Genomic DNA, 13,820 nt, shown 5'->3' with positions numbered 1-13,820 from the left:
AATAAAGATAAGCACCTGGTCTCAAGCCATTTAAACTTCCACACAATAAATTTAGTAACCTATGTTAATCCAAAGTCCAATCTGTTGGTGCCTCTTTACAGTTCTGGCTTTGTACTGACATTTAAAACATAAATATGTAAGTAATGAAAATGAGCTTAATACCATTTTTTAAAGTTTCTATAATGAATTTTTATTGCTTCATCTCAGATATAAATTATTATTTATGACTTTTATATACTTATGTGTAATATTTCACAGAGTGCGCTCTAGTTGTTATTGCTGTTCGTTCAATATAGGGTGTGAAACGTAAATTATTTGGTATTGAGTTATAATTCGTTGTGGTGGAGGCTAAAGGTAAATGTTGGATTATAATTTGTTTTTAAACTAACGAGATATTTTAAATACTTCTTTTAATTTACTCTCTGTTTACTTTATCTGTTCCATAAAAGTAGATACATTTAAAATCACTAAATAACAAACCTGTATTAATTGATTTACCAGAAGTTGCTGTTCCATCCGTGTGTGAGTGTGACTAATCCATGGTGTAATTGCTATAATTATAATATTGATAATTATTAGGGATAATTAATGATAATACATAACGTTTAGAACGCTAGGGTAATTCCGAATTTGGAAGAGCTGTCTTATAATTGTAGGGTTAGTTAAAATCTTCATTTTCTCTGTAGAAAAAAGAAAGTTAAGAGAGTGATCGTAACTTTGCTTACAACCAATTAGTTGTGGAACTAAATTTGAGAATAATTAAAAATAAGTGCACTAAATAAATCAGACAAAGCATTTCATAAATTTGTTAGCAACTGAGACAAAGACAATTTTAAATAGAGAGTTTGCGTCTGAGCTTTCAGAACATAAATCTGTTACCGGACTAACATTCATATTTGTTTTCCAGCACTTGAAGCCTTCTCAGGTAATCTTATATCAATCTTTCTAATACATCACATCAAAAAAAGCAAATTCAAAATTTTCTCTTAATATACCATAAATGAGTTAAACTTGCTGCTTCACAGTTTTTTGGTGTTTGTTTTCTGAATTTAAACACAAGTTGTTACAAACTGTTCTTTATCATTTTCACTAAACTTTATATTTGAACACCAGAATTTCTCAGAAACGGCTTTTTTTTTTTAGTATCATATATCTTTTTTTATTTTTCTGTAACATCACACTACTAATGCAAAATGCTGTGCATTTGATATATAGTTTGAATGCCTTTTCTAAACTGGCAAAACATGATTATAATCATACTTGTTTTGGAACATTAGTATTATGGGGTATTATAATTTTCTAATCGCTCTGTTTGTCAGATTCATTGATACTAATGCATTCCACTCAATACAGGGCTTATTGAGCCAACTGAAATACAAAAACAAGAGTAATAGACAGAATAATATTTATAAAAGCCATAAGATAATATAAATAATGTAGTGTTATAAAATATAATGGACTAATACTAAAATATTATAATAAATATAATTGTTTACTATGTGTGGCAATATATCTGCAATTATAGCCAGATAGAGTACTATCTTATTGCATTTTATTTGTGACAGTTTGTATTGCGACTTTAAATTAAATGAATGATACAAGAAACCAAGAGGGATTAGTTTTGGTCTTACAGTGTTGGCAAGATGTGTTTGCTTTATATATCTTGTTATAAGTAGTATTTCTACAGGGTGGTCCGTAAGTCCATACCCGTCCATATATCTTGCGTATCCAGTGTATCTGTGTGCTGTTACCAGTATTCTTGCGCTCATGTACCCACATACTTGTTACAATATGCTCTTGAAGTGTAAATGGGCTTACATTGGCCATATTTTTATAAAAAGAAAGAAACAAATTTATAATTTATGTGTAATTGAATATAACATAATAACATATGGATGGATAGGGACTTGCAGGTTTGCTAGGGTTTGTGTAATGGTCAGTAATGTCTCATTTTAACATGGTTTTTGCAAAATGTCTTGTAGTACCTAGGGATGAGTAGTTTAAGATGTGATCAGTGAAATAATAAATATTTTAATGAAATTATGGACATGGCTTTTTTTTTTTTTTGCATAATTAAAGAGGTTTAAAAGGACTAACTTAATATTACAAATTTTTCAAAGTTTATAATATCCTTAGAATAAAAATCCTTCTACTAACACATTTCTCATATATTAAAATGTTTTTAGATTTAGAATGATGTAACATTATAACAATAGGATGTACAATGTAAAGCATAGTTTTCATTTATTTCTTTACTGCAAGTGTATAAAATAGAGAAAAAAGGTATTTATTTGATATTTCACCAGTATTTTCTGATATAATCTCTCAGTTCACTTATCTAAGGGTAAATCCAATTGGATGTTACAAGATCTGCTATTGGATGACTGCTTTTCACATAAATAAAATGGCTTGTATGACCAATGCCTTTACAACTTTACAGATGTTTGGAATGAATAGATTTAATATTAATTGCTTTCTTACATGGGTAATCTGGACTTTTAAAAGTAGTATAGTTGGAGAACACGTATAATCAGTTCATCTTGTAAACTCTCAAAAAGGCAATTTTTGTTACTCTAAGATTTTACAGGAGATATATATAGCCATACTTACACACACTGTTTTCTGTGGGTCAGGTGAATAAGTTGTGCAAGCTGATTCTATAGATGTTAATTATCATTGGGATTTTCAGAAATGGTAAACTTTCTGGAATTTTACATTTTTTACTTATTGTGTTTTAGTTTACAAATCATAGCCTATAGCGTTACAGTACTTAACCTCAACAATGAACTGTAATTATATGCATTAACATGATATGATTGTGTATAAAAAAATTGATATTTTTGGTAGATTTTCTTGTACTATTTTTTTTATTTGTGCAAGTTATATTGAAAGACTTGTATTACTTGTGTAATTTTGAATTACATGGCAATCATCATCCTGTAAATTATATTAGGAATTTCTTTGAAAAATGGTCATTTTATTTAAGTGTTTGTTCAATTTTTAAATGCATAGATGATAATTAAGAGAACACACAGATAGAGATGTGACTGACTTACCTATACTTTGTTATCCATCCGTATTGCAAAGTTTTTCTTTCAGAACAGAAGATTTCTCTGCAATGAATAATATTTTCTGAGAAGAAACTTGATTTTAAGATTTGATGTTCCATTAATTCAAGTGTCTCAACCTCTTTTTCTCTTAAGTTTCTTTCTCTAATGAATATTCTTAAATAATTTTTAATTGTAACACAAAAGTCATGTGTGCCTATCAGTGAGTTGGAGGTAAGCTTGATGCCTTGTACTAAAAACTGAGGCTCTCTTCCCATAATGAGCAAAGCAAAGACAGCCCATTATATAGTAACGTGCTTTCAAAAAATGTGCCGATACACTGTAATATATTATGAACATATAGCAGAGCATTCCAAAATTCAGTCTGTTTAGACATACTCAGACAGTCAAACTTTTGATCTTTTAAGGAACCATATGTAAGAACTAAATTTAGTTTTTCTGTCTGTTTAAGGTGTATTTCTTGTATCATATCACTAGAGGTAAATATTGTTCTATAAAAGGCATCTTTCTCATATTCATTTAGTTTATAATTTGATATGTCTTTTCCATTTATATTTTTAATTAGTGTAGACTACATCAGTACTGCTTCTGCTTCAAAATGTTTTGATAATATAGAAGTGACAATGTGTGACTGTTTCTTGTATTTTTCTTTTTTTGAGATTCTACATATTAAGTCCTGGTTATCTTTACTTGTATAAGAATTCACCTTTTGATTTATGATCTCATTTATGTGAGGATCACCTACTGAATAGACAGCTGAAACTTTTATTAGGATTTGATTAAATTGACTTAATGATTTGCTGGCTCCTTCTTTATCAGTTTTAATTTTTAGAAGTTATTCCTTAGGTAAATATTATCCTTTCATTTCAGAATTATCACTTGAAACTGAATATTATTGTTTAGAGACAGATTATTTGTTAATGAAAGTCTTTACTAGGTGTTTTTGTATGCTCATTTTCAATGATAAGGAGAGGTATTTGTAGGATATTATGCCGTAGCTTCGGTGTATTTGATACTTGTATTATAACTTGAAGTGTTTTACACATTTTGCCTTCTGATGAAATTCTTGACAGGTTTGAGTGATCCAAAACATTTCTTCTACACTTGTAGAGAGTGAATGTTCATTTTCCTCCAACTTTCAGTAATATTCCAAAGATATCTGTTCTATGTTTATTTGTTGTCAGGATACAAATGTTATCTCTAAAATATACATTTCATATAGAAATGTAAATTTTATTATTTGTGTTTTTGTAAAAATAACTGAACTTTCAAAGAGAATTATTTTGCATGTGTAACAGAATGTTATAAAAAAAAAAAAAATTAGCATGAAAAACTTTAATGTATGAACAACTCGATGATCCGCTGGAAAGAATGAAATGACTATATAAGGACTGTGAGAAAAATACTTAAATGTAGATTTCATGAATGAATAATCAGTAAAAAAAAAAAAAAAACTGATAAAGGCTAGCTAATTTTTTTATTTTATATTTTAAAGATATAATAGTAATTATATAAAAAAATTGTTAGCCAGATTAAATCAGGTCTGCTGAATCTTACAGTTGTATCTTCATAATAAACTGTATACTTTACCATTATTGTTTGTGACAAATTAATTAAGTACATCTGATCTTCTTGACTATTATAGTAAATAAATGTCTGTTTCCTGGGTGTGAAGTAGGTAATGGCTTTTCTCTTTTTTTGTTCACCAACTGATTTCACTAATGAAAAATTGCAAGAACTCTAACCACTGAAATGTTAGGTTATTAATGTACATATGTGTACCTAGCAGTTTTTTTTGGAGGTATATAATGATAGCTTCATTCAACCAAGAAATTCCCAAGTTTGTAGCTACATGTAATTACAGTTATCTGTGTAGCTGCAATGGAACTGTAAAGAGCTTTAACCACTATGCCAAAGGTCTCTCTGGAGTATTTTAGTTGTACCAAGTTCTTCATGTGATCATAAACCTGATGTTTATAATACTGATAGTACCACTTGAAGATATATGCACAGCTATGAGACTCATCAATTACTGGTAATATTCTTCAAAGTTAAGTGAAAACAAAATAAAGAACCAGTATTATATAGTAACACACACATCTACACATTTCATTAGGTGCTTACATAAGTCTGTCACTGCTGAATTTCTAGTAGCTTATAAACATAGTGATGTTGAGATTGAATATTGGCACTGAGCTTAGTGTATGTTGTATGAAAAATTTGGGAATCTTGTCTACTTTCAGTGCAACTATCCTCGATGCATATGCCAATTCTGGGCTTTTCAATTTTTATCTTATTTATTAACGCGTAGTGACTCGATGTAGACAAAGTATTTTATTTCATGTTCTCAAATTTGTCCCAAACTTTATTTTTTATAATTTCATGTTTGTAACTTTACTACATTAAAATGGCAAGCTGAAGTACATCTTCAGAGATGCCAACATATGAGAATTTATTACCCAAGATGCAGTAGTGTAATATTCCTACAAGATGTATCATGTAAGAATATGAACATTTCAGTGTAACATGAACAAGTTTGTTATTAAACCAAACACTACCATTGACCATGTTCCCATGTAATTTTTAGACAATGTTTAGGGAGTAAATATTTTATCTATATTATCCTAAACTTTCAGATTCAGTTTAACCATTGTTTCAGTTGCTAGAGATAATGTCCAGTGTCAGATATCACTGTGTATCATGCTGTATAAGATATTGTTTAATCATTAACTAACAAAATGCCATCTAGGAACCTGTTCCTGTTACAACAGTTATTTGATATAAATGAATTTTTATATTTAATTTGTTTGCTTATTTAGGAACATTGTTTCAATTTTTAATTTTCTTAGAAACACAGTTTGAGATTTTTGACTAACAACCTGCTATAATTTTGGTGCCTGCAATGTTGAAAACTCATTCTGTTAGAACAACCGTGTATTGTTATTAAAGATTTTGGCTGTGTTGCCAGTTTCTAGAGCTAATATTAGCTTCTTGTATTACCCCACGTTGGATTTATTTTACTCGCATGCACAAGTAACTGCTCAGTTGTACTTTCAAGTAATATGCATCAATATATGTTGTGCAATATAATTTTTTTTAAAACTGTCTGTTACTTTAGATACAATTTTAATGCTTAATTAATAGAATGTTTTACAGCACACTACAACATTGTTTCATAAAACAGTGTGATATGACTTTCTTCCTACGTGTTTACATTTGTTGATAAATAGTCTTCAGAGTGTATACTGAAGTTCTTTTACATGAAATGAGCTTGTTGTATTTAGATATAATTACTGTTATCATGTGATTAGCAAATGTTCATATAGCTACAGCACCTTCTGTCAGTTTTTTTTTTTTTGCTGTTAGAATATCTGAATGAATTTTACTTTGATACTGACAACAGAAACTAGTTAACTAACTACTCCATGTGATATTATGATGTTTGAAGCCTGTAGTGTCTGATCTTGTATCAGTAACTAAATATATACTGGTAAAAAGATTATAATTAAATAACATACAGATGGTGAGTCAAACTTCAAAAGCTTAGCAGGTGTCTTATTTTTGGCATGGCATAGTGATTAGCATGCTGGAACCATGAGCCCCATGATTTGTAAGTGCACTGTTGACAGTCAAATCTTGCAGTACTATTGAAGAAAGTGTTCGAAGAAGTGGTTAGTGATAATTGTCTTCCCTATATATATTCTCAAGACGACTGGTATGGGTATTAAAACTTTAATTAAAATAAAGTACGGAATGATGTTTCGATTTTCTTAGGTTAGCTTCAAGTGAATTTGAGGTTAAACATTGAAGATGTTTGTTCTCTCAAAACTTATTTATTCATGAATAAAGGAGTAACGTTAATGATCAGTGTTGGAAAATAATTAAGTTGTATACCTGTTACAGACAGGTACAAATATTATATTTTTACAACAATGTACGTTCAGTATAGCAATGGTTCAGGATTAAACTGTTAGAAGATCGAAACGACTGATGAATAAAAGTTTAATGATGACAAGTAGTTCAGGGTCCACTGATGACTTCCTACACATTTATTTGCAGTGTGAACTGCGGTGTGTACACATGCTTTAACCGAATATTGGGTTCGATCATGACTCGTTAATATTGCTTTTTAAGTAGGCCTACGCTGATAAGTTAAGCCTTAAGAGTTAAATTTGAAGCGCTGAGGAATAAGTGTGTAAATTTACTTGAGTTTAGGTGAAATTAAATCGGCTCCGCTGGTAATTATGTATATGCTGTGTTCGTTTAATAAACATAAAGGTGACAAGCCCTCTGGTGCTTAACAGCAGGTTCCTGTTAGTTCCATATATGGTCATGTTTATATGATAACCGCGTACTGATTTACATATACGTAAGCCGTTGCTTTAACAAAAAAAAAAAAAAAGATTGGAAAGATAGTCTACTGCAGGGGTTCTTAACCTTGTTGAAGGTACTGAACCCCGGAAGTTTCGTACTTGCATTCACTGAACCCTTCGTAATTGGAAAAATAAAAAATTTTCAAAGTTAAAACATAAGTAGATATTTTATTTGTGCACAAAATGAACCATTAATCAGTTCCACACAATATCACTGTGTTCAAAGAACAAAACTAACAAAACATGAATTTCACACACAAACAAAAACATAACTCAATGAATATTTACTGCAAATCAATGTGACTTTTACTATTGCCTTTCAGAGACAAGTTCAGAAATGCGCGGCTTCACCTTGGCAAATGCCACTGTCATATCATTTTCGCAACAAAGTCTGTTCCTTTTCTTCGTTTTTTATGTCTACCATCCTCGAAAAGGATTGTTCGCAAAGATACGTTGTAACAAACGGTATGAGTATCTGAAGGGCTTTCTTAGCAATAAGAGGGTACGCTACGATTTGGTGACACCAAAACGTTGAGCGTTGTTGTTCTGAAAAGTTGCTGCTGAACCTGGCTCTGCTGAAATTCAATGATTTCGTCGAGGTACTCATGATTGACATCTGCTATCGCAACACTAAACGTGAACGGCTGTCTCACCCATGCTGGATATGACTCTCTGGCGGGGAAGTATCCGTCGAAAGACTTTGCGAGCTCATCTGAGTGCATGGCAATTGCTTGCTTCAGTTCCTCGGGTACAGAAATGGCTCCGATTTCAGACACATCTTCAATCTTACTTACACAGTCGTCCAGCAGGGGAAAGTTTGCGAAGTTATTCTCTGTTCGTTGTTTCCATAACGGTAGCTTTTTTTGAAAAACCTTCAGGTTTTCTTCTGCTTCGATGATGTTGACTCCACCGCCCTGCATCTGTTGATTGAGAACATTGAAAATATTGCCATGTACGCCAAAATGAGAATGAACTCAGATTTTTTGAAGCAATCTGCATGACAATGTTGGTGCTCTCGCAAAAACAGGGCTAATTCCACACGCATGGCAAAAACATGATTCAGCACCTTTCCTCGGGATAACCACCGAACGTTAGAATGGTACAGAGGTACCTCAAATTCAGAGCCCATTTTATTACCACAGATCTTTGAAGATGCGATGCTTCAGGGCGCTATTTCGCACAAAGTTCACACATTCCACTACAAATTTTAATGCTTCTGCCAGTTTTGAAAGCAAGGTTTTTGTTGCCAACTCATGCCTGTGCAGAACACAGTGCGTTACAATGATGTGTGGTGCATCGGCTTTCACCACCACACCAAAACCAGAGTTTCATCCCAGTATGACCGGAGCTCCGTCCGAACAAACTGTAAAGCCATATCCCCCGAAAGATCGTTGACTCTGAAGAAGTCATCCACAAGTTTCTTTACGTCGGCTGCCTTAGTTGTTGTAAGAGGCTTACAAAATAAAAAATCTTTTATCTCGTCGTTCTTCACATAGTGCACGAATACAACAAGCTGGCTTAGATTGGAAACGTCGGTGGTCTCGTCGAGTTGAAGGCTGAATTGTGCTGAGCTTGAAATCAGATCTGCAACTACTTGAGCCAAGATGTAATCGCTCATGTCATCTCTTCTGCTGCTGATGGTGTCATTTGAAAGAGGAATTTTGTGCAGTATCTACACATTAACTTTTGAAGATAGTCTACTGTAGTGATGTTATTTTACATGTGTATTCCTCTACAACACTAGATGCTGGACAGGTGTAGTGCTGTGAAGCTTTATGCATGTTCGTGAAAATCGGAAACGTTCGTAGAGAGCTTAAATGTTAAAAACATCTCCCAACGGTTTCTCCAATGTCACGAAAACTTCAAAATTAATCAAAAACAACTTGGGTGTGGGGGATGTGCGGACAAAAACGGATCGAGCAACTTAAAGAAATCAAAACTGGTACTACACTTATATCATTGATAATAATGAGACAGCAAATATCCATTAATTAATTATCCAGGCCGTTTTGTTTTTTTTTTGTTCAATTTGAGGGTTAATGTTGGAACAAAATACGTAGCATTTTGTATGTTAAGTAGATAAATAGGGCTGAGTATGTGAAACAATGTATGAGCCCTTATAGTACTTCATAATAAGGATCGCAAGAAATTGCAAACCTTTTATAGAAAGTTCGAGTAAAAAGCACCTCGGAGCAAAGATTCAGATCAAACAACACTTCAATCTTTACTATCGACTGCTAAGGCCGTATACGTGTAAATATGCACAAAAACACGCATCTTATACTTGCAAAGAAAAGAAAATCCGCTAAAAACGACACGTTTGTAATTATTATTACTATTATTCTCTTCGTAGTCTAAAACAGTAAAGGTTGTGTATACTGAATTCAAAACTTTTATAAAATATCAAATACTGAGAAGGTTGTAAGGATATTGAAATGTCCATATGTTTTTTCTATATTTTATGTAAGGTAAAAATATTATTCTAGTGTAAACAATCTTATTACCCTTTAGCTAGCTTTCTTACAAATGTCTGGTGCTCCTTTAAGACGCTTAAGTACATAATGAAACAGGAAGTACTATATATCAAGTATGAATAGAAAGACTAGGAAAATCAATACACACATTTTAGAGTAATTATTTTAAAATAAACTTTATTTAACGCGATGCTTTAGACATATGTTTTATTTGAAAATGCTGTATTTCTTCTGGTAAAATTTTATTCTTAGTGGGATTTGTGTCTTAGTCTTGGCGTATATTTGCACATTGCTATGCATTACATATAGAGAATTGAGTTACACAAACTATTGGTCGCTGTATTCCTAAACGAATTTCCGTGACAGTTGCAGTTTAATGTTTTACATCTCGAACTAATGCGATCAAATAGTCAATTGCTACAGTAAATCATCATTAACCGTATTAGCGATCTATTAGCTATGTTTATTATCAGTGCTATATGTAAAGCTAGCTAACATATCAAGTAATCCTTTGACCATAGTTGAGCATTAAAGAATCCACCAAACAAGAGAAATATGAAATTGAAAATTTTAAAACCTGCAAATAAGGATCGTAAAAAAGTAAGGAAACAAGGCTTCAGATACTGTAGACTTTAATTACTCAAGCTACAAATCCTACTTTTGACTCCGGGTAACAGCATGGAGCCAAGATAGAGGTTTGTAGTATAAGTAAATGTCTACAACAGTTCAGCCATGTTTTTAGTTTTTTAATCCCTATTTACAAGTTGTTTTCTTCCCAATTTTTATTAATCTTTCAGATATAAATATGTATGTGGAAGACAGCATTTATGATGTGATTAGGTAGGTAAACAGAGATGAATGTGTGTTCTTATGAACCACCAGCTAACAATTTTATTGATAAGGTTTTTAATTTGTGCTTAGCGGTTCTATAATTCTATTCTATAAGTATCATTCTTTGCCTTTTTATGGAACAATAAGAATTAGTGTAAGTTCACGTGTTTTTTGTTCATATAAAAGCATAAGATTTGATTGGCTACTGGTTGATTTAGCTAAAATTTAGTTTGAAAAGTTCACGTAGTTATTTCGTACTGACAGCTGTTTAAAATTCCATGTGACTGTATGTACAATATTAATGCAATAGTCGTGACCTATTAGTAATTATTCTGTTGTGACGTCTCTTCATATTTGTGGCGCGAAATATGTTTGTATATTTAAGGTAAATGTAACATGTATACTATGATAAATGTTTTCCCAAATATTTTGATATACAAATGTAATTGGAAGAGCTGTATTTAATTCGTTATTCCTGAACAAACGATAATACGCTTTGGTGTATAGTTATGCATATTGATATAAACCATAGAAAATCCGATTGTAAACATTAATTATACGTATTGAAATATTTCTCGATCACGTTAAGACTACATATAACCTTCAAATTAGCTTTTTTTTTTCCTATGCCATTCACTATCGGTTGGATAAACGTTACGTCGTATTAAAGCTAATGTAAAGAATTGGTCAAAAATAAAGATCACTCATTTCTTGTATAGGGTACATAGATCCCAGTACTAGATTGTGATATTAACTATCTTCTTTTATTTTGTAACTTGTGATCCCGTAATGCAATTTGGTGCATAAATAGTTTTGAAAAATGTCTTAAGATATACGAAATCCCATATGGACCCGTATTATAAGGTATAAGATTAAATTAAATATTTTATTTTGGATATTTGTTCAAATCCGCGTCTCCCCGAACATGCTCGCACACTCGACCGTGGGGGCGTTATAAGTGACGATTAATCCTACTATTAATTGTTAAAAAGAGTAACCCAAGAGTTGGCGATGAGTGGTGATGACTAACTGTCTTCCCTCTATTCTTTCGCTGCTTAATTAGGGCCGGCTAGCGAAGATAGCCCTTATGTATCTTTGCGCGAAGTTCATAATAAGTCAAACCAATCGTTGAGATCCGTTCCTAATTTTTTACTGTCACAATTGAGGGAAATCAGGTAGTAAACAACATTCACTGCCAAATTTTGGACTTTTTTTGAAGAGTCTGATTTGACCGCCGATCTTATAATGCACCCAAGTTTCGATTTTGTGTAATTGGATACAAACCAGATTCACAATTGATTAGACCACAACCCGTTATATTAATGCAGTGGACAAATTGTACTGTAATACTTGCAACTTCACAATTACCTATGATTTATAGTTAAAACCTGGATGCAGACATTCACTCTCCCTTAGGTCTTATGGATTTAAGGATGAGATCCATTCTTGGAATTAAATACATAAGCACTTGTTTGAATCCCCATCACACCAAACATGCTTGCCCTTTCAGCCATGGGGGCGTTATAATGTTACGGTCAATCCCGCTATTTTTGGTAAAAGATAGCCCAAGAGCTGGTGGTGGGTTCTAATGACTAGTTGCCTTCCCTCTAGTCTTACACCGCGAAATTAGGGACGGGTAGAGCAGATAGCTCTCGAGTAGCTTTTCACGAAATTCAAACCAAACCATTGGCACTTAATTTCAGAGATATTTGTTTCTATTCACAAACAAAAGTTTTGAAACACCATCACAATGCTGTTTAAGAATTAAATAATTATTAACACAAGTTTGTTCTGTGGTTAAATTAAGTCAGGTATTTATATCGGAGCAATTTAAGCTTCATGGTGTTTTTAAAACCTATATCAACATGTTGTGTAAGGCTTATGTTACAGTTACATGACTGTTTCAGTTTAAGTTTAATTTGTTCGGTTCTTATAGGTACCTACGCCAATGGTGTACGAGACTTGCATGTTCTCCGTTCATTTCATGTGGTATTTAACAAGCGCTTAGTAACACCGATTTTTTTTCATTTAAAAATTAACTGTACTTTAATTTATAACACTTAAGTTGGCCCGTCATGGCCAAGCGTGTTAAGGCGTGCGACTCGCAATCTGAGGGTCGTGGGTTCGCATCCCCGTCGCGCCAAACATGCTCGCCCTTTCAGTCGTGGGAGCATTATATTATTTCAGTCAATCCCACTATTCGTTGGTAAGAGTAGCCCAAGAGTTGGCGGTTGGTGGTGATGACTTGCTGCCTTCCCACTAGTCTTACACTGTTAAATTAGGGACGGCTAGCACAGATAGCCCTCGAGTAACTTTGTGCGAAATTCACAAACAAACACTTAAGTTTTGTATCATTAGGTTTATTGTTGTAAGAGTGGTAAGGAATAAAGTGGGTAAAGTATACTTAGAAATATTTTAAAAGATTTTGATATAAAGTCAATATAAATAATGCACGTTGACAACAAAAAAACTAAAGCAATCTGATTTGTTTTTTTTTTTTTTTTGAGGGACAGCTAAATAACAAAACGGACACGGTAATCTGACATCCAAGTGATCAGAAATTTGTGTGCCACGTTGCAAGACATATTTCGGATATTTTAATTTAAAATCCAGAAGAACGACTGTCTCTGACTAGCTTTTCGGTATGATGTTCTTATTATCAAATAAATATTTATAAATTAAAACTTTACGTGTTTTGTTTTGTTAGAATCACGAACGCAAATGAGCCTGGATGTGAAAGATTCACAACTTCCAAGAAACAGGTTAAAACTTCCCTGTATTTTACCAGAGATGATTCGTTTAAGACCAGAAGAATAAATCTTTAACAACTTGGCCAGGTTGTTAAGGGGCTCGACTCGTAATCTAAGGTTCACGGGTTCGAATCTCTGTCCCACCAAACATGCTCGCCCTTTAAGCCGTGGGGGCGTTATAACGTAACGATCAATCTAACTATTCGTTGGCAAAAGAAGTTCAAGAATTCGCGGTGGGTGGTGATGACTAGCTGCCTTTCCTCTAGTCTTACACTGCTAAACTAAGAACGGCTAGCGCAGATAGTCCTCGTGTAGTTTTGCGCG

The 13,820-nt window shown here is 32.8% G+C and overlaps 1 protein-coding gene across 7 annotated transcripts in view; it reads left to right on the top strand.

Annotated features, from left to right (window-relative positions):
• Positions 1–242: 242 nt before the first annotated feature.
• The window catches only part of LOC143240774 (uncharacterized), an 84,116-nt gene continuing 70,538 nt past the window's right edge, over positions 243–13,820 (top strand). For 6 of the 7 annotated variants that reach the window (XR_013021950.1, XM_076483796.1, XM_076483798.1 and 3 more), the window contains exon 1: positions 243–354. The gene's annotated coding sequence lies outside the window, so the exon portion shown is untranslated. Of the gene's footprint in view, positions 355–772; positions 926–13,820 lie in introns of those variants that run through there. The other variant, XM_076483795.1, reaches the window with a different exon arrangement.

This window comes from Tachypleus tridentatus, chromosome 13, assembly GCF_004210375.1.
Source record: "Tachypleus tridentatus isolate NWPU-2018 chromosome 13, ASM421037v1, whole genome shotgun sequence".
Classification (NCBI taxonomy): Eukaryota; Metazoa; Arthropoda; class Merostomata; order Xiphosura; family Limulidae; genus Tachypleus; species Tachypleus tridentatus.
This window is presented reverse-complemented; position numbering and strand designations above follow the sequence as displayed.